Source organism: Anser brachyrhynchus (assembly GCF_964034855.1).
Source record: "Anser brachyrhynchus genome assembly, chromosome: 2".
Lineage (NCBI taxonomy): Eukaryota > Metazoa > Chordata > Aves > Anseriformes > Anatidae > Anser > Anser brachyrhynchus.
The window spans coordinates 98,577,113-98,589,520 of NC_137695.1; the positions used below are offsets into that span (position 1 = coordinate 98,577,113).

The window sequence follows — 12,408 nt, forward strand, 5'->3', positions numbered from 1 at the left end:
TGTTAACCTTCTTTCTTCCATTGATAGCTACATCCCCATGGCACAATCAAACTGATGCCCTCGACAATGAATCTTGGGATAAAGATAATTGTTGAGGTTATAACTGATGAAGAAATATTATTTTGTTTCCAGAGGCTGACCTTTTATTTTCCATTTCAATTACTTCAGTACAAAGTAAAGACCTAGGCTTGTCTTCATATCAAACTCCAGCAGAATAACACAAACAAGAAAAATCATTTACTGCAGTTATTTTATCTACCATCACCACTAAAGACTAAAATGTCTTCACAGACTTTACAATCTGTTGAATGAAATCAGACCTATTTTTTACCTTTATAGACATTGTTTCTGTTTCAGAGAACTCTTCATAGCAATAAAAAATATACAAGAGGTGATAAAATTAAATATTATAATTTTTACTGTCACAATAGGCTACTGTGTTGCCTATGAATGACAACGCTCATTTTACGACATCAAAAATTGTGAAATAGTGTATAAAAGAGTCATTTAATATTACAGACTTTGCTTATTTCTACTCTTATCTTCACTTTCCTAATGCTTCTCTGGTGTAGCACTTTTGAGAAAAACAATAGTGATTGATATAAGAACAATTTGTTAATGTACTATATAGTTATGATGTTATAAAATCAATATTTAACTTCAAAGAAAATTATTACCTCAGTTCAGCATGACAAAACAATATGTTTAAAAATCAGCAAGGCTTTATTAGTTATACTGCTGAATTGAAATCTAATTTTGTTACACCATTTATTTTACCTCTTTGTGAAATAAAAAGAGTCAGAAATCAAATACCGTGTCTCAATGCATACATTTTTACTGATGTCAGAATGTAGAAAAACAGAAATAATGAAGCATAATAAAGAGATTTAGGGAAGACTGATATGAATTAAGTTTATCTCAGCCTGCTCTAGTTATTGATTTCACTTGTCCTTTAGTCTGTGGAGTAGAGCTTCATAGTAAACTCCATCCACTCATGTTAACAGCAAACAAGTGAGTACAGTGACCCCAGCTTCCTTTTCCTTTTTTCTTTTTTTTTTTTGGCATATTTCATTTCAGATGTAGCATAAAGAGAAATTAGAACTTCTTCCAGATGTTGTCTCACTTCTTGGAGAATTTAACCTTTGGGGATATTTAAGCTCCATTCTTCTAATCCATGCTGGGGTTTATTTAGTTCTTCTCTTTTCATTTCTGTAGCATGCTCTGGCTGGTGACCCAGCAGAGTTTACAGTCTGTCAGGCAGGATTAAAGCTAGGCAGCATGTTTATCTGCACAGTTGCCACCCTGGTCGCATCCTTAATCTTATTATGCGAACAACAGTTAAAAAGTTAAAAGCATGGCCACGTCCAGTGATCTCATGTGAGTATGCCTCCACTTAGAGTCATACAATGTCATCACGGTCACAGGGAAGCACTGATGCTTGTCGACATTGTGGCTGTATCCTCTTCCAAGTCTTGAAAGGGTCTCTGCTGAGAACCGACTGATTGCAGGTCACTGTTGGGGTCAGCTATAACAGAGTGTATCAGCCAGTTCATTTTGGCATACAGCTTAATGCAGAACAGAATGTCAACTGAGATTAAGACTGGTTTACATAGATGACAACTCTCTGTTAAAAGGCAGTGATCCCAGGAAATCTTTTGGCATCTCAGGCAATATTTTATCATATGATAAATGGGCTTACACAACCAGATTTATTGGTATATTTAATACTTAAAGATGTAGGCAGATTTATAGCAAAGTTTTCTCAGCTGCTTTAATGGAATAGCAAACAGTAAACGTATTTCAGCATTTTTAGAAATGCCTATAAGGGCCTGCCTACTTTTAGGTACATAAAACATTCCAGGCACAAGGAAAATTGTGAGAAAGGAGGAAATATTTATGGAAACATAACAGATATATGGATAATTCCTTGTCAGGATAAAAAAAGGATGATCAAAGAGAATCCCTGCTTATTTGACATCAATTCATGGTTCATCAGTGTAAGATCTGATAATCTTTTATTGATATTCTCCATATTTTTTTCTTCTTTAATTTGAATAACCATATTGAAAGAAGTAAATGTGCATTCAATTTTCTAGTAAATTGCTAGTTTCTCTTTTAGTTGTATGCCCATAAAAATTCTGATTAAAATCCATGCAGTGATTCATGGTCCACAGCACTCACATTGTAGTTCTCATAAACAGAGTCAGGCATTAACAGTTTCATACACCTAGCAATTAACATACAGGAAAAGAAATCTGATATAGAATGCATAACACTAAAAGCAGAAAGTATAATTATTCTTTAACAATCTATATTCTTACAAGATTTAATAAGGAAATGAAGATTGCCATCTTGCATTAGGCATATTCTCCTACTAAAAGTTATGACTTGGTAGGCAATATTACTTCTGTGTATAGTCAGTATGTTTGCTTTAGAGTATGTTAGTTTAGTCTTCATTTACCATAACACAGAGAATAGTAAATGACATGTCAGGTTTTAAACATTACAGAAGAAAATCCATGGGCAACAAAGAGTTACTGACCAAAGACTGGTATTGAAATATGTTTTCTTCTTATAAATTCTAATAATAAGGGAAAAAAATACATTTATATTTTATTTTTTTTTTCTTTTAAAAGAAATTCAAGAAATATGAACAAAAAATTAAACTAAAAAAAAATTGCAGCCTGTACTCTGCATTTATACGCACCACCACTAGCTATATAAATGATTACATTGCTTTTCTTGGGACTACACACTTATAGAATGTTGCATTGTATATATGGCCAAGCTTAATGAGACACTTTCCAAATATTTTGTACAAGAGTGTGAGAAAGAGAAATACAAATTTTCTAATTTGCAATAGTATAAATTTATCCTCTTTAAATTCATTTTACAACCTAGAAGTTTATCTTTCATTTTTACTATTTAAAGCCACTGAACATAATTAATTTGTATACATAAATTTAAATGGCTTGTTTTCACTCTGTTTAGAAATTCATGACAAAAAGTTCTGAGATCTTCTCTTTATGCAGACTGTAGGATTTCCTCGTGCTATGCATCTGGAAAAAAGAAATGCAGTAGACAGCTTTGAAAGCTAAGAATGAATTTTTGAATTGAATAAAAAATGGGTAAACAATAAAAGAAGAAAAGTAGGGGGGGGGGGGATGGGGGAATGGAGGGAAAAATATACTTCTATAGACCGAATTCCTTTTATTTAGATTACTTCACACTATTTTAGAATACTCTTTGCAGAGTACAGGTGAGTACTTTGGGATCTGAAGTATCCAAGGGGTAAGGCTGGTACTCACTGGGTGAGAGAAGTGCTAGCTCTCATTGGAAATCTGACCAGCTCCTCTTTCTGTGAGTGTGATACCACAATCAATGGCAGCCATTTCCAAAGGGAAAGAAAAAAAAAATCCCACTTACTGATTTTTTCATCACTGAGTAAGTCCTAGGGACTTGACATGCTGTAAGCAAAACCGTCTTACTTTAACCCCCATTTATGAATTAAAATGATCATGATTTTGCTGCTATGATGATTAAAAAGTTAGTCATGCTCTACTGAAGCTGATATAAATAACTATCACTTAGATAACTCTGCAAGAAACATTTTTCTATTGTATTTAACTGAAAGGGTTCAACAATTTTGTCTTGCTGAATGAACATTACTCATGATTCCAAACCCAGGAGCATGTCCACATCCATGTGAGCTCAATCATATCATTAGGAAGGAAAAACTTAGATGCCAAATTAGTATATGCACAATGGCTCAGAACCCACTATAAAAATTCTCTAAAATCTGAACTAATGAATTAGCTTCTATAGGAAAGAGATTGGCTTACACTCCTTGCAAGGAATAGAAAAGAATGTAAGACACCTGCTAAACAGTAATATACGTCATTTGGAAAGAAGAACCCCACTCTGATGTGCTAGTATTGAAATTTTGAAATAGGTTGAATTTGAAGTAAAATTTTCTTTGTACTAATACCTTAAAATTTAACTTAGGATCCTTAAATTCAAGTGTATTCTCGACACTTGAATCCAAAGACATCAACTGTGTTGAAAGAGGTGGCCGGGACAGAGAGACAGCAAATGGCAAGTGGGTTATGTATACAGATCTATAAAATCTAAGTACCACTAACGATTTAAAAAAGCTGAAAAGAGATAGCTTTTAAAGGTTTTGTATAAATTGTTATAATTGGAACCTTAGCTCTGTCTGCAGTATTTAATGTCACTTAAGTGTTTTCATTGTCACATTGAGAATTTTCTCACATTTCATCTCCTAGCCTCCAAAAGGTAGGAGGGACAGCAGCCTTGGTATGTGCACTCAGAAAAGATCTCTGGCAAATTTCAAAGCAGCCATTTAAAGCATTTTAGTGAGAGGGGACCTAGCAACAAAATAGTTTTTTGTCCTTATAAAAAATTCTGCAATTATTGAAGTGCTCAAATATGCTGAAAGAGCCACAAAATCCAAATCTCAGAGAGAAATAACCCTCTGCAAGGGAAAATGCCATTCAATGCTCCATAAAGCAGTGAATTGCTAGAGGTTTAAGACCTCTGAAAGTCCTCTTTTCTGCACACAATTGGTGTGACTGCCAAGAGAATTTTAAAAAGTTGTTTTAAGTGTGGAGGAGCCAGAAAACTCTACAAGAAGAACAAGAGAGATTAATTGTAGTACTGCTGGAACAAACCTGTACGTAAGCTGTTCAGGATCCAAATACAGCAAAAGGATCATCTGCTTTGAAATGTGATCTATCTCTGTTAGATCTTCGACACAAGGTACTGGAGACCCAAACACTTCTGGACATTGTCAGGTGGAAAAGAAACAGTAAGGGAGAAGGGCGATGCTCCAACAAACAAAATCACATATAAAGCAAGTGTTTTAAGAGAACATGAAAAATGTAAACTGAAACATTTTCTTATTTTCTTTCCCACCAACAGGCCTTTTTTTTTTTTTTTTTTTTTTTTGGTTCACATCATTCCACATATTTCAGTTACAAGTAAGACAATGGTTGGTACTTAGATGCTTCTTCAGCTATTGCAGATGTATTCCATACATCTAGGCTTATGTTTACACACCTTTTAAAGTAGGATTCCCTTTGTACAGATTTTTGAACCAATTTTATGTCCTATTTTCTAAATGTAAGTATTAGATATAATGTTTGGGAATTTTACAATTTATTATGGTAACCACAGAACTACAAATAGAATTTGCAATCCTGCTAGCACCTTTTGTTCTGTGAAGTTATTGTAAAAATACTATTTGCCAGATATTTGTCTAAAAATCTTTAACCCGCATACTGAACTAATTATCTGAGGATTTTCTTTCTGGAAAATATCAGTTTGTTTCCTTCTTCTTGTTCCTGACTGAAAACACACTATTTACTTTAGATTATAATTTGCATAGATTCACCTCATGTTGCTAGTACAAGCTACAATAAGAAACCTTCTGACAGATCAAATCAAAAGAGATGTCACAATAAAAAAAAAGAGAAAAAAAAAGTAGACTTTCTGTAGGTAATGGAAAACAGAAGAGACTTCTTAGAGCAAATGGATTTTACAGCTGTAATGCCAAAATTACAAAACCAACAAAGAACTTAAACAGGGCAAAACCTTTTCATTTTGTAAATATCTTTCAAAACTTTTTAAAGTTATTGGATCTAAATAAACCATCAGCAAAAAAATAATATTATTAAAATAATGAAATGTTAATTTTGTTTTAGGTAAACTTTTGTCCCATTTAATATGTCACTCAATTTCGCTATAACATGGAGTACTACACATGGAAACGAGTGCTTCAGAGTAGATCTTCAGAGGTCTGAGGTGTGTAGTCAACCACGCTGGTAAATGAGCTGAGAAATCATAAATGCTAGCAAAAAAAATAGTGCTAACCTACACATGCAGTACAATAATAAATTAATTCAGTGTAGGAAAATCATGAGAAGAGATCAAATAGATGTATGGGGTGAAGGTTTTCAAGTAGCAGGGGATGCAGGTCTCCTCTGTGAGGAGAGGCTGGGGCTGTACCATGCTGGACACAGGCTTAAATACTTGCCTTCTTTGTTTCTCAATACCCAAACTGGTAATTAAATATTTATGGTAAAATGGCAATAAATTAAGCTAAATTAGCCTAGCTGAGTCTCTTTTTCTCAAGACAATAGATAGAGCATAATTTTGGTTACAGATCAGTTATTTGAATTACATTGGCCTGAGAAATAGATTTAATCTGAATTTCATTTTTGCTTCTAATGATAATTTTGTCCTTAAATTTAAGCAGCCTGGATTTGTCAAGATCTTTATTAATGCCTTGCAATTGTGTAGAGATTTTCATGCTGAAATATCCCCAAATATTTTATAAATTATAGCCTACTGGACGTCCATCTTCCTGTCATTTCAGTATAGCCAGCAATGAAAGGTAAAGAATAATTTTTTGCAATAGAGATGACAGACATGCATAATTTTCACAGGCATTTCATTTTTTTCATGCCATTCAACATAATTTTTTCAACTGATTTTTGGAAAAAAACACACACCACAACACCATACACTGACTGCCTTCCAGGAACAAGAATTCATTACTGGAAAATTACCTCGAATATCTTCTCAGAAAGAACATTTTGTGGAGTCAGTACGGCTAGAGGTGGGAGCAGGAGTCATGAGGCTGTCCTGCACGTGTCTCTGCCATGCCTGCAACTGGGGCTCACCAGGGCAGGAGAGAGCTTGGATGCTGAATAAAGCAAATCATGGCCAGCTTCTGCGATGCTGAGAATCAGCTAACGATTTCAGAGAACTTCCTGCCAACAGCAAGGAACCTCTTCAGATTGCCTACACGTGCTCTGAGAGGTAGCCAGGGAAGAATCAGGACACCCAAAGATTTGGCGCAATTTCCCACACTGCCAATCTGTTAGATATGGTGGTGGGTTATTATCGCCCTATATCACACAGTAATTTCTCATATAGAATACTAGCAGCCTGCTAAGGAAATAGTTACGTTCACATACAGTTTTCCCAACCTTCTGCAGAATGCTTTCTTCATTCACAATACAGCAGTGACCTCTTTTTTTTTTTTTTTTTTTTTTTTCTGAACTTCAGCTCAGTAGGAGAGAAAGAACTTTTGCTTACATTTGTCAGTTCTGGGAGAAATATAGTTTAGTCTATTGTATTTTAGTATTGGGTCTATCCGAAACATCTCTGAGAAAAAACAGTATTCTGTCCTTGGGCAAAATTCAGAAGTGTATGGTACACTTCGTAATCATACACTGTGAGGCAAGGTACTCTTCATGGTACTTGGTGAAAACAAATAAATATATAAACTCAATTTTCTTTCACTGGAACTTCATATAATGGAATGTGGCAGCCATTTTAACAGTGCATTGTTTTCTGAGCATTTTGGGAGTGATCATTGCTCTCATATATCTGCTAGATAAAGCATATTCTAGCATATTCTTCAACAAATTTTTAACATCTCGGAATGAGGTTATAACAGCTTGTGACTAGACAGTTAAGAAATATTGCATTACATAAATTTAATTTTCAGTTTGTTTTTTTAAAAAAATCTAATTGATTGTATAGCCTGTGTCAAATAAGACAATATATTCAGTTATTTTTTCACGTTGAGGACAAGTGAGCACCTAAGGTTAAAATTTTCAGGTAACAGTGCATGCAAATTTCAACCTTTACCTATACAAATAGAAAAAAATAGAGTATTTTAGACAGAACATCTTATATTTCCTTTTAGCACTCTTTGTCTTTTTAAAATTAGCATAAAAATTGCAAAGCCATTATATGAATAATTCATATTGAAGTCATCCTGGGCCAGATTTTCAGAAGCAGATTTTTTGTTGTCTTCATGCTCTGAATGCAAACATAAATGCCCTTAAGTGGAATATGTGTCTTTGTACACTGGTTATACGTTCAGTGGTTTCACAGAAATGGAAGCATATTCCCTACTCTGCTCCTTAAAATTGTACAACCTAATGATTTAAAAAAAAACACAACACAAACAAATAAACAAACAAGCCAACAAAACCACAGTGATATGAAGTTCTATCATAATTATTTTCTGGTCCTTTCACCCTCTGGTCATTAGAGGTGGGATATTTGCTAATTCACGTTGACATTTCTCTAACCCTCCTAGTTTCTTGTCCTCAGCAAATCTGTTGAAGTGCATCTGACAAAGGAAGCTCAGGGTGATGAATAATCCATGACTATCAGGGGAGATGACTGGGAAAAAGGGGAGAAATGTAACTATTCTCTGCTTTAAATGCTTAAATTCAGTGAGATGTCTCAATCTGAATCAGATTCATTTATTCATTTATTATCTCACTGTTTCTCTTCTACAATAGTTTGCTTTCAGTTTTCAGGACATTTCTGGAAAGTTTATTACTGAGCTTATTACCATAAATTGGGAAGCTGCAGAAAAGATGAGCTTCCAACTCCTGTTTTTTGGTTGTTTTTTTTTTTTTTCTTTTTTTTTCCCGAAAGCATTTGCTCCTGATGGATGTAGGTTACTGATTTAGGCTATGTTATTTTCCTCACATATTACGTATGAACCTTTGATCTTAGTGTCCTTAAGTGTCTGAGGGAATCACATAGAAATTAGAAAGGTCATTGATAATGAGATAACTTACTGTCCTTGTTCTTTTAGTTAATGATTAGTGATTTAATCCTGATTTTCAAATACACTACTAGATTGTACATAGTGCTCTAATCATTTAGACTAATTAGTGCATTATATCTGCTCTTTTCAAATATTTGTTTCAATTACCTATTGAGAGGCAATTGTGGGAGGAAGAGAAGGTGTACCTTTGTCAAATACACCAATATTTTCTTTGCTGGTGGAAGAGAATGGCAAAATAACAAATAATTTTCAATGAAGGAATAGTGAAGCAAACCCCTTATCATCCATGTTAAAATCCCTTGGTTTTGGTACTGCAGATATTGTTATCAGTGTTTCAGAGTATTCTAATTGATTAGTTATAATTACGACTACACAAACACATCAAACCACAGTTCTTTTACTCATATACACCTTTCTAACCAATTGGCTGGCTTTGCCTGCTCCCTGTGCCAAAGTATGATTGTTCCAGAGGACCTGGTGCTAGTTCAACTACTATTAATTTTTAATTATTACAATGCCAGTACTTTAAAATCTATTAGATACACAGATGGATTCAAGTTTGGCATGAGGCCCTCTACATAAGTACTGTACAGGTGCAGGAAGGGCCAATATTTATGCCCACTATTCATTTACCCCAGGTTTCTGTGTCATTTCACGGCCTCCTCTTTCTATGTCTGGATTTGGTCCATGTCCCAGTCCAGTATGAGTCTCCATGGGACATAAATAAATCAAACTAATTCTCAGGTAAGGTATTTGAAATAAAACAGTCTAATGCAGCCCAGATACACCACCTGAAAGACAGTGAAAAAGTCCACGAAAGTACAGAGAATTAACTTACCAGAGAATGTGGTTGTTAAAAACTAAGTCATCAAAATTTTTTCCTTAGATTTACAGCTAGCAGCATTTGGGAGGGGTTCACTGGAGGAGCTAAAGAGAGACGTTAATTAGATTTATCTTCCAAATTTCATTTTAAACAAGGGAAGATCTGAGGGTCTTAGGAACAATTGACCCATTTAAAAATATTTAAACAAACAAACAAACCATAAAGTAGCTCTGAAAGAGCAGTTCAAATGTTCAAAGTTGGCTAAAATCATGAAGCCTTACATTTGAAAGTGATTGCCAGCTTTAAAACTAGGTGTTTGCATCTACATTTAATGATGCAAAACTACCGGAGGGTTAAATATCCATAAATCCATAGCTTTTTCTGCAAAGTATTAAAAAAATCCAAGGGGATTTTTTGCAACTAAAAGTAAAATTAAGCTATTTTTCTAGATTTTAAATTTTCACTCCTGTAGAAGATAATATTTATTTCTTCTAGTAGCTTTATATATTTCAAGGACTCTTTGGTGTCATGGAGCACTAAACTAGAAAATATTTCAGACTGTCTCTAAGAAATAGAAGCTGAATTTTTCACAAAATAACGTTTGGTGCAATTTATCATAAATCTAAATTAAAGGAGGCTCCAAGAAAGGACAGCTGATGAACCTTAATTTTTCCACAAGTTATAAGGCCACACATAAACCCTTATCACAGAGCAGCTGTTTACACTCATGCTTTGCTAGTAGTAAGTTGTTTATGTAAAATACTCTTACATCAGTTTCAGTAAATATCTCCTAAATAGCTCAGCAGCTCAGGTTTCAATCTTCTGTGATGTGGTAATTCTATTAGATCTCCATCCTAACATTATTTCCACTGTTCCTTTCAGTACTGGTGTATTTTGTTTCTCTGACCAGTCAATCCCATTTTCAGGAGCCAGTCTTTCATATGGCTCAGCTTTTCCAGTTTTTGAATGCTGTTGTATGTTCCTAAGTTTTTTTTCTTACACTATTATAGAAAGCTCATATTCATCCTAAGAATAATTAAACTGTTACTTGTCTTCTGTGAATCTACACTTAGAGAAACTATATTTCAGCCTTTCACTCTTTAGGCATTTCTTTCAACTTGCTAGTGAACTTCACTTCTGCTTTCTGAAATGTCTTCCATTTAATTGACCCTTTTTTTCTTTTTTTTTTTTGTTGTTTTGTTTTTAATCTGTTAATTTGACATTAGACACCTCAGTAGTTGACTTTTTCTTGTACAAGTCTCTGTCTGTAATTATCTTTCTGTTCTTTGACTTAAAAAAAAAAAAAATGTGTTTGTGCCCTAAATCTCTACTGGTGACTTTTCCTGCAGTAAGCTTGATAACATCGCATATAACTGACATTTCTTCCAACACCTTCTCCTTTCCTGACAATTAGTTTCCAGGGTTCCCACAATGAATATCTGCCAACTGTATTCTTTCATTTCCCCTGATTTAAACAAAAAATAAGTTCATCAGACACCCTCTCTGGGCTGCTTCGCAGCATCCCAGGGAGAGCCTAACACCGTGAGCTAGGGAACATAGCCTTCCTGTTACCCTTCCACTTGCCATTTGGCTGCAGTAGGTCTGTCCTCCATGAGACAAAGGCACTTTTACATACATAAGCCTTCAGTTGCAAGTTCACTACAGTAACCTTAGACTCTGCTTGGTTCCTGTCACATTCTCTCACCAGGATCAGCAGAAGGACTCCAGACCCATATAAAAGGTGCAGCATGAGAATTTCATATGAAGAATCAAAGGATCAGGCCTACCACACCAAGTCCCCTGCTCCACGGCAGCTTCTTCCCAGACAATGGGGTTTTGTTCCACTCTACTTAGTTTTTACAGGGTATTTTTATCTGGTCTTTTAAAACCTGACTTCACTGACTCGTTTCCCGTAGCAGTTCCTTGAGCACAGCTGAAGTTAGTTGCAGTTTTCTCGTGATATGTTACTTAATAATTTTATCATACCAAAATCAATTTTATGTCTAAGGTAGATGATAAATACAGTTTGCTTTCCAAGACACAGATGAAACATGAGTCTTTGCATAGGCTTTGCTTAGACAATACACTCTAATGTGGATTTAATGAGCTATATAAAAAAATAATATTCGACATGATTCTTTCAAGATCTATTAAAACATTTTCACATGACATGAGACAAAGCAGGAGAGGCTGGTATTTGCAGCTTCTCTTCTCAGATTTAGTTCCCAGGTAAAACAGTAACCAGAATACAAAGAAGTAGGTTAATGCTGTGAAAGAAAAAAAAAATACTAATGGTACCAAGAAGAACCCTGCTTTTTTCAGCTTTATCAGCAGATAAGCATAAAGAAAACTGCATTTGCTTTTATAAAAGATTTCCTGTTTCTACAAATGATTTACTGTTGACTATTTGTTAAATTACTTCCTGGCAATGTCCTTTCCCATCTGTATACAGAACCTTCCCAGATAGACAAGTAGTGTGTCCAGACCAAGTTAAATCAGAGAACAGGTTGAGCAGGTTGAGTGATGTGGGATTACAGAGGTTCACAATATCCCACAGCCAAACAAAGGAAAAGCATTTTCTCGAGAGCGTACTGTAGGAAAAGCTTAAAAAAATCAAACACATTTAGAAGGTCTACCTTAGCAGTCTGAACAAGGATTTATTAATCCCGAGACAGTTTTCAGCTGTGTGATATCCTCGGAAAGTGCTGCTATCAACTGTGAGCCGTCAAGACCAGGGGGATCAGCAGGTTTTCAGATCTCTTCCCTCAGATTCTCCTCCCCTATTTTTCAGGCAAAAGCCTTCATGTGAGCTGCTTATTCAAAGCATCAACAGATAGCATTTTTTATTCTAGTACTTTATATGACTGGTGCTTCAGAAACTTTTTTTTTTTTCTTCTGGAATGACATAAGAGAAAATAAAGAGTTTATTTCAAAGAGAATAGTTTGTTTCAAAGGTCGGTACAAA

General features: G+C 34.8%; 1 long non-coding RNA gene across 2 annotated transcripts; it reads right to left on the reverse strand.

Moving 5' to 3' along the window:
- Window positions 1-1,470: 1,470 nt before the first annotated feature.
- On the reverse strand, window positions 1,471-11,666 carry LOC308189862. 2 transcript variants are annotated; one of them, XR_013946658.1, is made up of 5 exons: window positions 11,231-11,666; window positions 9,459-9,547; window positions 4,692-4,800; window positions 3,309-3,358; window positions 1,471-3,059 (listed from the first exon to the last, which is right to left on the reverse strand). It is a non-coding gene; the product is annotated as an uncharacterized lncRNA (long non-coding RNA). The 2 variants fall into 2 exon arrangements; XR_013946659.1 differs by having other exon boundaries at window positions 11,149-11,666.
- Between the last annotated feature and the right edge of the window lie 742 nt (window positions 11,667-12,408).